The sequence below is a fragment of the Cibotium barometz genome, chromosome 24 (assembly GCF_041138505.1).
Source record: "Cibotium barometz isolate CiBa-2024 chromosome 24, ASM4113850v1, whole genome shotgun sequence".
Lineage (NCBI taxonomy): Eukaryota > Viridiplantae > Streptophyta > Polypodiopsida > Cyatheales > Cibotiaceae > Cibotium > Cibotium barometz.
Window position 1 is genome coordinate 55,536,887 of NC_141069.1, and position 16,855 is coordinate 55,553,741.

Genomic DNA, 16,855 nt, shown 5'->3' on the forward strand with positions numbered 1-16,855 from the left:
GTTTATCGTGAGACCGTGGCTCTTCTCAAGTATATTGCGAAACCGTAGAGTACCATGCGCATAGTGGAGGCACAACACGTGGACGGTGGCCAACAATTGGTTGGGTCTCCCTCCCCACCCGAAGATCCCTTAAAGGTGGGGGATGAGGGAATACCGAGGGCTGTCTAGCCCTATATAAAGGAATCAATTAGACACTATGTCAGTGCAAGCATAGCACGTGGACGGTGGGGAAAGGGACTTGGACGGTGGCCAACAACTAGTTGGTTCCCTCCCCCCACCCGAAGATCTCGTGAACCACCATAAAGGTGGGGGATGATGGGAGACCAAGGGCTATTTAGCCCTATATAGAGGAGTCAATTAGACCCCAACCCACTGTGGGGGATAATACACTGCCACATGGTAGCGTGAGGAGTAGGAGGGCAAGAATGAAGGCAAGAATTCATTCCAACATTGCTAGTAAGATACTTCACCTTGCTCCATTACTCGAGTGAATACACGTACAAAGATGGGTGAGAAGTTGGATGTCCTAGTGTCACCCGAGAATAGCAAGTTGGAGGGTAGAAAGTTCAAGATGAAGAATTTATTGGTCTTAAAGGACCTATAATTAATTACGATCGGTTTGGAGAAAAGGCCTTACACTCCCTTACGGAAGATCTATAGGAAGATGGCAACAATCAATGTAAAATAGGGTTCATCTATTGACTATGACAAAGAGAGGGAGGCAAGCATTTATTGATGCTGAGATTCAATAAAAAGCATGTGAGTTTGATCATAAAGCCAAGGGTATTGAGCATGTCAGTGCAAAATCATCTCATTCTACACATAAGTATCACTGATGTGTCGAGGGAGACTTGCCTCTACAGCCTGTCCGAACACACCATCGTAGGGAGGGCTCTATAAACTAGCACCACAACACCAACACAACACAGATCTAGGGCACCAATCCACTTAACTGATATCCTTAGTCCTTCCGTTGACACAGAAAAGCTCTCAAAACCCCTCAAAGCGGTTCAGTTGATGACTCCAATTATCCTCCCAAATTAGTATTGACCTCCAATAGCTCTAATCTTCACTTAAAACCCCTTAGCTGACCTTAGCTGACCACCAGTTGAACAAAAACACTCCCAACTGACACAAACTGATCAGTTGGCTGATTGAAAACTGACTCAAATAGTTGCTATTGACCCTAGTCAGAATATGTCCGCCAAGCTTTCTCAAAGTTTCTCCAGCCTCAGCTATCTTCAAAAACTTGCTACTGAACCTCACAGAACTTGCCAACACACCCTTATTGACTCCCTGTTGACTGAGATGCTTCAACTAGCTCAGTTCTGAGTCAGACCTCAATCTTCTAGTGTTCGTCGTTGATACTTCCAATTCCTTAAATACCTCAAATCCCACCAAGACTCAACTCCACAGACCTAAGGCTGACAACATTTGACACCTCGTTGACCCGAGATAGCACTCAACTGCACCTAGACCACAATCCTATCCTCTCGACTATACTCAAATTGTCAGACCGGACTCCACAGGCTTCAAACAAGTCAAGATCCACCTTTCAATAGCATGAGTTGACTAACCCAAACTTACACCTGACTCCAAATTAAAGTTCTCTAGCACAGACCTGACTTAGCAATCATCAGATCTTGAGTTCTCTTAGCAATCTCAAACCAAACAACTTAAACCACGTCATAAACAACTCATCAATCAACACCATAAAAAACCCTTCTGTATATAGATTATAAAAGAGCTTGCCTCAACAACCATGAGACCTGGGGATTAAATAGAAAAGAAAGATCATCAAGAAACCAAGGGATCTCTCATGATATTATCCCCAATAAAAACCCTTTCACATTTGTATCTTCAACTCCACAAAAAGCCAATAACAACAAAAGGAACTGCAACTACACCCTGCAGGCTTACACCATCAAACACATCAGAGAATTGTTGAGCAAAGCTTTGGAGTGGTTCAAGTTCAAACAGAGATGTAGCTTCAGATATCCTAGGGCACCAACCTCCTACAAGACCCTATATCACCCTTGCATCCTCTGCTCTAAACAAACCCCAACTTCCTCGACCCAATTCCCATGTCGCCTTCCTCCCAAATAGAACAAAACCACCAAGCAAGCTTCGCTGCTACACAACCAAAACCCCTTGGCTTTCTCACAATCCTTCACCTCTATCCTCTTCCCCTCAACTCTGTGCTTCTCTCTTCTGGCTTTCAAGCATCCCCTCTTCTTCCACTCACACATGCAAGAGTTCTTTCTTCTTTAAGATGGGGCTTACAATGGCTAGTTCTATTATAGAAGGTGGCCATGCAACAGTCCCTATTTCCTAAGGTTCTGCACATACTCCATGATTTATTCTTATTCTTGGGTTTGGGCATTCATGCTCAACCACATGCTGGCTCACCAAAATAATCCTGAAAGAAAAGTACATCTAGGTCCCAAGAAGTATCTGCTGCATCAACTGGAACATCTGCATTAGTAGGCAGGTTGGTATCCAACATTTTTGAATCTTTCCGAACTGTCATAGTTTTGCATCGTATGGTTTGAGCCTATAACCATTGACTCTTTTTGAATGCAACTGATCATCCAAGTCAGCAAGCTGATAAGTACCATTCTCATATATATGTACCACCTTGAAGGGACCTTCCCATTTAATTCGGAACTTGGTCTTGAAGGTATCATCCAATTTGTTGTTGTACCCGATAACCAAATCTCCTTCTTTAATACCTTTGTCCTTAATTGTCTGATTGAAGTGCTTAGCTCTTTGATTGCTTAACTGAATATAGTGGTCCAAAGCTTCCTCTCTAGGTAATTGTAGCTCTTGAAGATCCATCAGCCTTGCTTCATACTCACTTTCTTGATGCTTCAGAAGAAATTGTAAACTGGGAATCTCAACTTCAATAGGCATCATGGCCTCTTTCCCAAAAACAAGATGATAAGGTGAAAACTCAGTAGTTGATCTAACAGCTGTCCTATAAGCCCATAGAGCTAAGGAAACATGCAAATCTCATTGCTTGGTATGTTCCTTCAGACACTTAGTTAGCATAGTGCACAGCTTTCCATTAAATCTCTCTACTAGCCCATTGCGCTGAGGATAATAAGGAGTGGAGTACCTCTGGGTAATATGTAATTTCTGCATCAGCTCTTGTACAACCTCTCCTCTGAATCGAGGCCCGTGATCTGTTAGTAGCTCCAAAGGCATGCCAAATCTGGCATATATTTCTTTAAATACAAATTTGGCCACATCTTTAGCATTTATATTCTTTACACATCTAGCTTTAGTCCATCTTGTCAGGTAATCTACTCCAGTTAATATGTAGGTCTTACCTCTAGCAGTAGCGGCCAGAGGACCAATTGCATCCAATCCCCACTTTTCACAAAAGCTCCATATGATACAATACTCTTCGTCAACTCATATTGTAAAACCATTCTGCCTTGTTTTTGAAAGGGCTCACAGCTCGTGCCCCAATGATACAAGTCTCTTCTCAAACTAGGCCAAACATACCCGACTGTCAAAATCTTCCTCAGTGTCAGCTTCAGGACAAAAGTCCTCCACATACACCTTCATGGTAGGAGGCCAAAATGGCAAAGGTCTCCTCCCTACTAGGAACTCTCCTTAGGATCAAGTCCTTGCCTTTCATGTACAATTGATCATTCAAAATAATGTACTGCAAAGCTTTCCTTATGAAACCATATTTCTGCTTCTTGGATAGATTTGAAGGTGCATGACCTATGTGTAAAAAATCTTCAATTTTCCGTAAGTTCTCTTCCAACATAGCTGGGATGGGAAACAATGATGGCATACACATCCAACGCAACCCCCCTTTTGCTAATGCATCTACAACTTGATTTAGCTCCCTCTTCACATGCCGAATCTGCACTTCTTGGAATTTGTACAACATCCTCTTTATCTGAAAATCTCATTCCTTCAGTTTGGGATTCTTGGCCTTCCAAACTGCTTGAAGCTACCTAATGACCAACAAGCTATCCCCTTTGATGATAAGCCTTCTGATTCCCTTCTTAATGCATTGCTAAAGTCCATACTCCAAAGTGGCATGCTTAGCTTCATTGCTAGTCTTCACCTGCATCCTAATCCCTTCTTTAAATACTTCTTTACCCTATGGATCCAATAAGATTATACCTCCACTTGCCACTCCTGAGCTCCTCTTGAAAGGCCCATCAAAGAACAAAGTAAAAGCATCTGACAGCCTTGTTTCTAGCATCAAAAGAAACTGTAAACTGGGAATCTCAACTTCAATAGGCATCATGGCCTCTTTCCCAAAAACAAGATGATAAGGTGAAAACTCAATAGTTGATCTAAGTGCTGTCCTATAAGTCCACAGAGCCGAGGAAACATGCAAATCCCATTGCTTGGGAAGTTCCGTCAGACACTTAGTTAGCATAGTGCATAGCTCTCCATTAAAACTCTCTACTAGCCCATTGCACTGAGGATAATAAGGAGTGGAGTACCTATGGGTAATATGTAATTTCTGCATCAGCTCTTGTACAACCTCTCCTTTGAATCCAGGCCCGTGATCTGTTAGCAACGCCAAAGGCATGCCAAATTTGGCATATATGTCTTTGAATACAAATTTGGCCACCTCTTTAGCATTTATGTTCTTCACACATCTGGCTTCAGCCCATCTTGTCAGGTAGTCTACTCCAGTCAATATGTAGGTCTTACCTCTAGCAGTAGTGGCCAGAGGACCAATTGCATCCAATCCCCACTTTTCAAAAGCTCCATATGATACAGTACTCTTCATCAAATCATATTGTAAAACCCTTCTGCCTTGTTTCTGAAAGGGCTCACAGCTCCTGCCCCCCAGTGATATACATCTCTTCTCAAACTAGGCCAAACATACCTGGCTGTCAAAATCTTCCTCAGTGTCAGCTTCAGGGAAAAATGTCTTCCAAAAACACCTTCATGGCAGGAGGCCAAAATGGCAAAGATCTCCTCCCTACTAGGAACTCTCTTCAGGATCAAGTCCTTGCCTTTCATGTACAATTGATCATTCAAAATAATGTACTGCAAAGCTTTCCTTTATGAAACCATATTTCTGCTTCTTGGATAGATTTGAAGGTGCATGACCTATGTGTAAAAAATCTTCAATTTCCTGTAAATTATGTCTTTCAACATAGGTGGGATGGGAAACAGTGATGGCATACACATCCAACCCAACCCCCTTTTTGCTAATGCATCTACAAACTGATTTAGCTCTCTCTTCACATGCCAAATTTGCACTTCCTGGAATTTGTACAACATCCTCTTTATCTGAAAATTTCATTCATTCAATTTGGGATTCTTGGCCTTCCAAACTGCTTGAAGCTGCCTAATGACCAACGAGTTATCCCCTTTGATGATAATCCTTCTGATTCCCTTCTTAATGTATTGCTGAAGCCCATACTCCAAAGTGGCATACTTAGCTTCATTTGTTGGTCTTCGCCTGCAACCTAATCCCTTCTTTAAATACTTCTTTACCCTGTGGATCCAATAAGACTATACCTCCACTTGCCACTCCTGAGCTCCTCTTGAAAGCCCCATCAAAGAATTGAGTAAAAGCATTTGACATCCTTATTTCTAGATCCGTCCATCTAGTTTCTTCTCTACCACTGTTTTCTCCTTCAACACCATAGGATTCTGCTCGGGGTGATGCTCTCCCCCTGCCTCTAGGTATGAATCTTCCTTGAGATGAAAAGTCTCCTCTGCCTCCATTATGGCCATAGCCTTGGGCATCTCTACCTCATCCTAGTCCAACTCCGTCTCGCGGCCTTGATTTCCTCCATGGCCTCAAGTGTGATAGAATAATTGGTCCCTGTTTGCACCACTACTATCTCCCATATCAAGCTTCACCTGCTCAGTCATGCATAATGCCACCAACTCCTCGAAGTCAGGCATTTCTCCTCTCATACAAATCGACATATCCAAGGACTTATAATGAGGACCGAGTCCATTAAGTCTTCTACACTGCAATTGATCTCATGGCTAAGTCTTCTCTAATTTTTCGTATCTCAGAAACATAGTCGGTAATGCTCCGATTATCGTGCCACATACCATGCAATCTCTACTTTAATTGTATCTTCCTTGCTTCTCTACTCGTGCTATATAGTTTTGTGATTATATCCCATGCTTCTTTTGGAGTTGGCACGTTCTTTAGATGTGGGATCAAGATCTCTGACACACACAATGATATCCAATGCAATACTTTTTGTGACTTCTCGACCAATGATTTGCAATCCTGCACCTCATCTTCCTTCAGCTCTTCACTCAATTCTGGTCATTTTTCATCTCCCGTGTGGTCCTAAATGCCTTTTCTTATCAAGACATTCAGTAATGCCCGCTTTAGCCTTTTCATTAGGGGTTTTCTTAGGTTCTTTATCTTTCTTGCCCCTGAATTGGAGCTATTACTGTCGTCCTTTTTAGAAGCATTTTTCCCTGTCTGTGCAGCTGATTGCTGCTCTACTGGGGTTTGGTACTGGATGGAGATGACTGCTTGGGCTTGCCCCCATTGAGCTTTATTTCTTCATTCTGAGAGCGAGAGTCAAAGCCCGGTCATATGTGCTTGGTTCAAAGTTACGAACTGTGAACCGAATGTTAGAGTCCAATCCACGAATGAATTGCTCCATCTTAGCCTGCTCAGATAACCCTAACTGATGTGCTAAAGTAATAACCTTACCGAAAAACTAAAGCACTGGGGATCCGTTCTGAGTCCACAGAACTCGTCTTTCAAACCGGTCATGTATTGGGGCGAGAGAAATCTGGTCTTCAGGTCATGGACAAAGATGTCCCAGTCAAAGGCTGTGACACCTGTGGCCTGGTCTGTATGAATACTAGACCAATGCTGCCACCAAGTGATTGCCTCACCAATGAGATGGGGAGCCGCTAAGTGGACTTTATCTTGTGGGTATGTGATCCTAGCTAACGGAAAATGAGCATTAAACTGATGAATAAATTGATTAACTGATGAATGATCACACTTACCCCATCATACTTACTGAAGTTCGGTTGGCTGCGAATGACGGTGGTTGATGCTGCTGCGGACTGCTGGCCGGTGACACCTATGACTGGGGAGACTGAGGAGAGCTGTTGATACCTCAATTGTATGGCCTCCTTTCCCCGTTGGTGCTCGAGTAACATACGTTCTCGATCAAGCTATTCCCGAGCGGGCGAGTTCAGCCTGACGCCGGTCTTCGTCGATCTTGCGTTGGGCTTCCTCATAGTTCCATCTTTCTACTTTTTCTCTTTTCCTTCGGGTCTCATGTTGCATTTTTTTTGCCCTTCCACTATGTTTTGATGCATGAGCATATGCGTGGCAGCATGCGCATATTGAAGAGCGATCCTTCACTTCGTACCCTCGCTTGGTTTTGGCGCACAAGCTTTTTTTTTGTAGGCAAGAAGCTAGCATCAAGGCGCCACACTCAAGTATGTGTGGGACTAACTATGTGAAATATGTACCAAACATGATACATCGGCGAAGAGAGTAGAAGCTTGGTAACAACACTTGTAGAATATCAGCCAATGTAGCTCTAGTATTGTCCACCACCATACAAGTAAATTGGAATTGTTGCAATTCCACCATCCACTTGCACAATCTCTTGGTAGGAATGTCAGACTGGATCACATGAGGAAGCAGAGAATAATGGGTCAGAATGGTAAATAGCTTTGGCACTAGATAGGACCTAAATTTTCTAAGAGCAAATACAACAGCCACCATCACCTGCTTAGCCTCAAGAATATGTCCTCTCCCCTTGTGTCTTAGTTCTGTTGAAATGAGTGATGCAAAAGTACCAAGTCACCTAGCTAAGTTATGCCACATGAGCTATCATAGCTTTGTTGTACTCTCCTCATATAAAAGAGGACCATTTTCAAGCAAAGAAAAATGTGGCAAGCTCTCAAGCCTCTCTATGAATACAAGTCTCAATCTTGTAACCTAATTGTGGTTGAGTCTTAAGCTAAATTAGCTTAGTTCATTCATTGTGTTTGTTATTTAGTATCACCCACCCTAGATTAGCTTAGCACTAATCACATGTTAATAAGATTAAGATTAATATCTAATTAGATAGTTGATTGTCATTAGAGAGCTTGATCCATGAATCTCAATATGGTATTAGAGCCTGGTTTAAGTTTCCCATTAGCTTAGGTCTAGCCTTCTCTAATCACTCTTTCACTTAATCTCATCATTACTCATCTTCCTTCTTCACTAATCTTACCTTATCTACTCACCTCATTTGTGGCTCCAAATTGCCAAGCTTGGCAGTGCCTACTCCATTATCTATTTCCAAATTCCTCTTGCAAGGAGATTCCTTAGCTCATTGCCAAGAGGTGTACCAAAGGAATTAGAAATCTTTTCATTCCTCAGCTCCAATTTTGCTAAACGGTCGGTCGCCAATGATTCGTCTCATTTGCCGTCTGTGAGCAGAACTAGACCAAGCCCTTCTAGGGTTATTTAGTACTTGGTACAAGCTTCTTATATTCCAAATCTTAGGCCAAACCATGCAGTATACGAGCCGGTAATAAGCGAAAAAAACTAAGGTAAAGCAAAAAGTCCCATTAAAAGCACTACCAATGTGTTCAATTTCATCCTCCACCTTTTAGCTCTGTTAATCACAGTGATTAATACTTAATCATTGTCATTGGCAATCATTTAGCAGAAATTGAGCTTAATCAAAGGCAAAATTAAAAAATTAGAGTGCTATTCCATTATGGTAAACTCTTTCTTGCATTCTCAACCACTTGCATTGCTCAAACTTAAGTGATTCTTTCACCGCTTGAGTTTATCTCTAGCATATAGTTCGCAAATCACTTGTAAAAGGATTAGACACTGCCTGAGCAATAAAATCAAGGCTCAAGGTAAGACCCCCTTCTCATCACCCATGAAGCATATAGAAGTCGTCTCAAGATTTAATGGTGATGGTTTTTTCACATGGCAAAGCAAGGCCATGTACTTGCTTATGCGTAAGAGGCTCTGGCACCTTATTGTGAAGATGAACAAGTGGAGGTTGAGCCACTTCAAAACAACAAAGCATTGGGTCTTATCGCTCAAAATGTTGATGACAATGTGATTAGTCACATTGGTGGCATCAAGGATGCCAAGTTGGCATGGCAGGAACTCTACAAGATTTTTGGCACCGACTCAAAGAGCTCAAAGATTAACCTTCTCATACAGTTTTACAAGTTTGACAAGAAGGAGACCGAGACCATGACACAACACATCAGTAAATTCAAAGGTATCAAGCAGCAACTTAGTGCATTAAAGAAAGTCATTAAGGAAGATGAATCTATTGCCGTATTGTTAAAAAGTGTTGACAAAGAACCTTATGAATCACTTGTTGTTTGCTACACTTAAAAATGTGCCCAACACTAAAATTCAAGATATAGAATTATCTCTACTTGAACATGAATCAAAATTCAAGGATAAAAAATCATTCAAATCACATTCAAGTGAGCAAGCACTGTATACAAAGGTGGGAGATTTCAAAGGACAAATCAATCAACATCTCAACTTCCAAGATGCTATCACTGCGAAAACCTTGGTCAATGAATGTTGTAATAAAGATAAACCAAAGCTTGTTTGTGACTATTGTGGAAAAATTGGCCACCTAGAAGAAGATTGCTATCACAAAAAGAAGCAGGAAAACTACATCGTTGCCAAAGCTTCCCCAGCTGAAGACGTGCTCTTCTAGAGAAAGAACCATTGTACTTTTCACCTCTCTTGTCTCTACAAAAAGTGTGATGTAATCAGCCTTTGAGGCCATCAAGGGGGAGGGGGGGAGGGGTGTTGAAATGAGTGATACTAGAGTGCCAAGTTATCCCACATGAGCTATCATAGCTTTGTTGTACTCTCCTCATATAAAAGAGGAGCATTTTCAAGCAATGAAAAATGTAGTAAGCTCTCAAGCCTCTCTATGAGTACAAGTCTCAATCTTGTAACCTAATTGTGCTTGAGTCTTAAGCTAAATTAGCTTAGTTCATTCATTATGTTTGTTATTAGGTATCACCCACCCTAGCTTAGCTTAGCACTAATAACATGTTAATTAGATTAGGATTAGGATCTAATTAGATAGTTTATTATCATTAGGGAGCTTGATCCGTGAGTTTCGTCAAGTTCTGCTAACAAAATACACAGGCCTCATATAAGAGCATTCCTTCCCCTGCTGCACTACACCCACACACTTGGTTTTAAAAAAAACTCTCTGCGCTCCACTTAGGAAGCATAACCACTGGTAAAGTACTCAAGATCTCTTTCACTTGCATAAAGGCCTCTTCCTCCTTGTCTTGCCAGCTAAAAGGATCCCTTTGGGATGCTTGCTGTAATGGATATAAAGCTTGGGACAACAGAAAAATGAACCTGGCAAGATATCTTACCTTATGTGAGTAAAAGTATTACATTCCCGTAACGCCGCTACGGGCATTACCACAAGAGGGGACGGCCTCTGGCTCACCACCCAGCCATAGAGGAAGAATGAGGATTGCCCCTCATCCCCCAGGCTATATAGTGTGTGGCCTGCCGTCCACACTAGCCTGGCCGCCCATGACTCCGCATGGGCGTCCTCTCCCACTGAACCCCGGACATGGCCATCCGGTCTGCCGTCGGTCACAGGCATTACAGCCTACGTGACATTACCCCCCCCTTAAGAAGAGTTTTCGTCCTCGAAAACAAGCTGGGGAAACCTTTTGGAAATTGCACTACGGCGTTCCCAGGTTGCTACTCCTCATCCCTATCTGTCCATTTAACAAGTACCTCCTGGTACACTTTATGTCGGGTTTGTCTGTCACGATACTATAGAATCTCTTCAGATTCATGTGGTATCTTTGGTGGCTCTATCAAGTCCACCAAATCTCTGGAGAAACTGCATTCTCTAACCCGTGAACTGATTTCTTCAGTTTACTGACATGGAAGACAGGATGGACTTGAGAACTCTCCGGTAACTCAAGTTTATATGCTACGTCCCCAATCTTCTTAAGGATTTTAAAAGGACCACAATATCTCGGAGAAAGTTTATCACCCGTTTTCATGGTTTCTGACTGCGCAGGAACCTTGAGGAATACAAAGTCACCTTCTGCAAAGGTCACCTTTCTTCGTCCTTTATCCGCATAAGTTTTAGCGCGATCCTGAGCGCTACGGATGCTCTCGCGTGCAGCTTTGAGCATATCATTCATATCTTCAAGGAAATCCTTGACAGATTGAATCTTCTCCTTTTCTAGGCCTACAGCCATCGGAGATCTCGGCTGGAATCCATACATTAACATGAATGGTGTAAATCCAGTCGTCGCTGAATGTTTGGAGTTGTTATAGGCAAACTCCAATAAGGGCAAGTACTCTTCCCAATTAGATTGCTTCTTACTGACATAAGAACGCAACATATCCTTGAGTATTTGGTTAACCCTTTTTGTTTGACCATCAGACTACGGATGATCTACCGTACTCATACTCAGAGTAGTATCCAACTTTTTGAAGATTTCCCTCCAAAAATGACTGTTGAACTTTCTATCTCTATCCGACACTATATCTGCGGACAGGCCATATAGCTTGTAGAGATGTTCAATAAAGAGTTTTGCCAACTCTGGCGTTTTTACAGTTTTTCTTCGTGGCAATAAACTTTGCCATTTTAGTTAAACTGTCCACTACCACCCACACCGAGTCATTCCTTCGACTCGTCTTGGGTAAACTGGTAATGAAATCCATGGAAATGCTTTCCCATTTCCCTTGAGGAATCTCTAGCGGATGGAGTAGTCCTCCAACTTTAAGATGTTCATGTTTATTGACCTGGCACTTACTGCATTTCAGCACATAAGTCTGGACGTTCTTAAACAAACTAGGCCAATAAAAGTGTCTTTTTACATAGGTCTTCGAATCCCAGGGTGACCCGCACTTGGACTATCAAAACTATACCCCGAAGGCTCGGCTAGCCTCTCCGGACTAACCTTGCCTCGTTACCCGTCGCACCTACGGCCAATCTCTCCGGACTAGCATTATGTGCCGGCGAGGAAGGTGGGCGCGGCTGTGACAAAGTACGTACGCGTACAGCACGCCAGACCTCTGTAAATACAAGATCATGCTCACACAAGCCATGATTTGGTATTTCAACCAAAACCTTAAGGCAAATTTCATGCCTTGATTTTGCATCATGTCATTAGCACAGAAGCTAATGTACTAGAGAGCACTCTAGTAGCGCAAGTTCTCAGATTGTGCTACTAGATATTTGTAGACTACGCTACCATGTTGCATTACCAACTTGTTAAAATTTCTCGTTGGAAAGCTCTACGGCCAATCTAATCATGCATCACAAGGATTAGTTCCAAAGCTGAGAGATACTTTTCTCTTAGAGTAACATCTTTGCACAAGCATATGCTCTAGAATCTTGTTGAGTTTCTAACTACCATCAGACTCCGGATGGTTAAACTCCACTCTAACTCAGAGTAAATGTAAGTTTTGAAAATTTCCATTCAAATATAACAATCAAACTTCCTATCTCTTATGCCATACTATATATGCGAGTAGACCATATAGTATGTGGAGATGTTTGATAAAGATTCTTGCACCACTACAGGTGTCTCGAGTTACATCCAATCACTTACAACTCTTTGTTGCTATTACCAGACACATCCCTTCAAGTATTGTCTGGACTCACACAACTATTGGAGTTTATGTGATATTTGAGGATATCCCTCCTTTCCCTCAAGAAAGGTTTTTGTCCTCAAGAACTCTACTCTCAAGCGGACTACGCGCTAGTGTCATAGGTCCAAGAACAAATCTAGACCGTGTTTAATATCATATGTTATATTCTTGAGTCCTTCCAAGAAACTTTTAAACATCTCGCAACGAAGATGTGGTATAGTGTCTACGCACATATGGTGGTACTATTGATAAACTGTTTTGCAACAGATCAGTGGTTTCACACTTGTAACAAAGTGCTTCGTTGTTGCATATTATTACCCTTCATAAACAGTTACACACTTATGAATTATTTGGGTGGGTTGTACCATCTATCAAGAAAAATTCCAAACTACTAATAACCACATTATCAATCCACAGATAATGACTGAGCTTGCTGCGAAGCCATAGGTTGCTAGATAATTGATGGTAATTACACAAGCCCAATGTCTCATTACATCATACATTCAATATAAATGCAAACATCACAGTACTTCGTGATGATGAACTTAGGAATTTCATCCTATCCCTGTTTGGTGTTGGTATGAAGTATAACTATGAGAACATTATTTGCTGCCTCCTCATTATAGCGGCAAAGCTACCTACCCATCACAGGTGGCAATCTCTACCAAGCTATAACCAATGACAAGCAAATAAACGAATACTCTTGTAAGAACTTCATAACCATATGTCACACCAAACTCATAATCACTACGGATTAAATGCCAGGGCTTGCAAAATTGAATGTTGTCTGATAGGTAGAGGGGATCATCAAACTACGGATGACCTTGACAACTCACTAGGACTAGTGATGTGTAACTTTTTAAGTTACTCCACTCTCCTTGCTTATTCCATACCATCGAACAAATCGGTCCCTCGATTTGAGCAATGTCAACATATTTATGAGTACCTATACTCATGGATTGTGGTTCGGTAATTTAAAATGTTGATCTAGAGTATCTTTCACTCGAGGATCTTAATTTTATTAGCAGCTATGTATTAGTAGTGAGTAACTACGTACCCACTGTCATTACACTAGTAGCTCCATACTAGTCTGTGAGTAACTCCGTACCTTGGTGTACCTCCCCCGAGTGGGAGTACCATATACAACCATCTATAACAAGATGCTTAAGTCACTTACTGCTAAGAAGTGACTACACAAATTGACCCCTCCATTGCACATTGCAGTATAATTTCTGGTATTACAACACGAATTTTTGGACATCCTTATCATAGAGGTCAATTTAAAAACTAGTGCATAGGTCTTGTGGAGTCTCGGCCGACCTAACCACACCACTGGTGACTTCCTACAAAAAATGTGGCGCCGAAGTCACCACCTATGTACTTTAACTCCGTAAAGTACATGGTCTTCATCTATCATCTATGGAAAGTTGTAAAACATTCCTACGATGGATATTTATCACCCTAAAATTATTGTGCACTATTTTAGTGTGAAGAGCTTTTTTCCTGGGTACCATGGTTCACCCCAAGCTCATCTTTTGCTAAATTCTCCGATTTAACAAAAGATATGTCTGCCTCCGAACATTCCAGTTCAGCCCAGACTTTGAGTTTACTTCTTAACACTCCGGTTAAGTCAAAACTCACCAGATACAGTAGGATTTACCACTAAGCTCTCCGGCTTAGCCTTCTATCCTAACTCAGCCCAAGTTTATGTACACTTCATATGTCGGATCCGATACTAACAACAACCAGGCTCATCTGGAGTGAGATACTACTCACTATTGCCATGTAAAACCTTATTATCTCCTAGAAATGCTCCACTCATTTCCCAGGTGTCATACGACTTATAGAGTTTACACGCACATGAACTTTGTAAGCAAAATAGCCTGTCATGCAATATTACAATTGCTTATGTAGGAAAGTAATATATTTCCCAAATTCATATGGTAGCATTTAAAATGTGATCACAATTGCACATTTATGTTGAACATAGGCAAGACTACGCTTGCAAAATGCTATAGGGCGTCCCCCATGCATGAAATTGTCCAACCAAACTAGTCTTACTGCTAACCTCTAGATTTAGATCACTCCGGAACTAAATCACTCTATTAGCACTAGCACACCATCATGGTCTTGCTACCTAGAGCTTCTCCGAACTCTGTAACTGGGTTTTATCCCAACTCATGGCTATATTTGTAATTGTCAAAGTTCAAATTTTATCTTGCACACTTTATCACTACGGACAAGTGTACATACAAACCTGCCAAAGAGTCAAGTTACATGCACAAGCCTTGGCGTCCCATTCCACCAAGACTACAATTGATTCAGTGAGAACTTGATGTCCCATACCATCAAATTACCACCAAACCAATTGATGTGACATATAAAAAGGCTCTTTCCCTCCTCGAAAGATTACCACAAACTCTCGAGCACTGGGATGTCAACGCATGGCAATAAAAAGAAGAGAAAACTAGCTAGTAAGTTTAAGAACAGTTCTCTTCGATTAAATTGTATAAGGGCATTGAGCATTACATCTCAAGATTATACCCCTTCAGATTTGTTTGTCACTACAAAACAAACACAAATTTGTCCGAACAAAACTTTAACTCTAGCAAGACGACGCTCGCAAAAGTGGAAATTGAAATCTGGCGAGGCTACGCTCCCAGAGTCTAACACTAGTCATGTCTAGAGAGTACGTTGCTAATGGGGTCATGTGATCAAGGCTACTAGCAACGCGACCTCAATCCCAGCTATCTTAAATGCCATTGACCAATTTTAGAAGTCATGACCATGGCAAGACTGCGCTTGCAAAAGTGTCTCTACGGACTACATTTGTTCGTCACAATGGACCACATCCAAGTAGACATTTTTCATTGGGTCTAAGCACATTGGAGCCACGAACTTCTTCTTGTGGACTTTCAACAAGAACAATGTGTCTGATCTGCTCTCATATTAGTTATGGTAAACCACATGGTTAAACCACTAACAGAGAGAATTTATATCATGTATTTATGTATTGTCAACGAATACTTCTCGAACTACGCGAGAACATTACCATCGATTTCCCTCTTGCCACCTTAAAAAAATTCTAGTGCACTACGGCACAATGTGGGTATGAGTGCACTTACGACGTGACACCAACATGTGCACGCTATGACATGACGTGTGTGCAAGACTGTCAATGGTTCAGCAGACATGGGCACGCTACGGCACCCTTAGACGTACGTGCACCGCACGAGCAAGTGCGTTACGCCACAAATGGCCAGGGTGCACTACGGCACGACTGTGCCACACTTCTCCCAAAGATATAACTCCAAGTGTTGGTGGGGGGTTAGTGTGCTACGGCACATATATTCGTCTACTACACCATGAATGCAAAGCATGTGCACTACGGCACGAATCATTTCGAGGTGCTACGGTCATAGACATGTTCACTAGGCACAACGGCCATAGAACGGCTCTCTCTCGAAGAACGCGGCACTACGGCCGTGGGTTTTGTCTCTCTCTTAGCACGCGGCGCTACGGCCGTGTGAGGTGGGTTTCTTTCGTGGAAAACGGGCACTTTTCACACGGCACGACGGCCGTGTTGGGTTTGTTTCGTGGAGTGTGCCGTTGTTTTTTTTTTTGTTTAAAAAAAATAAATAAAATAAAATAAAGTAACGGGCCGGGCCGGCCCTCGCCGCTTCGGGCGTGGCCGCCCGCCCGTGGGGAGTGTCCTTAGGGCCGAGTCTGGCCGCCGTCGTCGCTGGCTGACCGCCTGCTGGGCTGGCCGCCCGCTTCATTTTTAATAAATTAAAAATGAACAATTAAAATATATGTTTTTTTAAAATAAAATTATAAAAAATAAACGTGTTGGGCCGGCCCTCGTCGCTTCGGGCGTGCCCGCCCGCCCGCCCGCCCTTGGGAAGCCTCTGGGCATTACCACAAGAGGGGACGGCCTCTGGCTCACCACCCAGCCATAGAGGAAGAATGAGGATTGCCCCTCATCCCCCAGGCTATATAGTGTGTGGCCTGCCGTCCACACTAGCCTGGCCGCCCATGACTCCGCATGGGCGTCCTCTCCCACTGAACCCCGGACATGGCCATCCGGTCTGCCGTCGGTCACAGGCATTACAGCCTACGTGACAAAAAGTCAGTAATTGCTTCACATCTTAAGGAGCCTCCAATAAAAGCAAAGCTTTCAATTTTTCAGGATCAGCTTTAATCCCATTTTTAGAAACCACATGACCGAGAAGA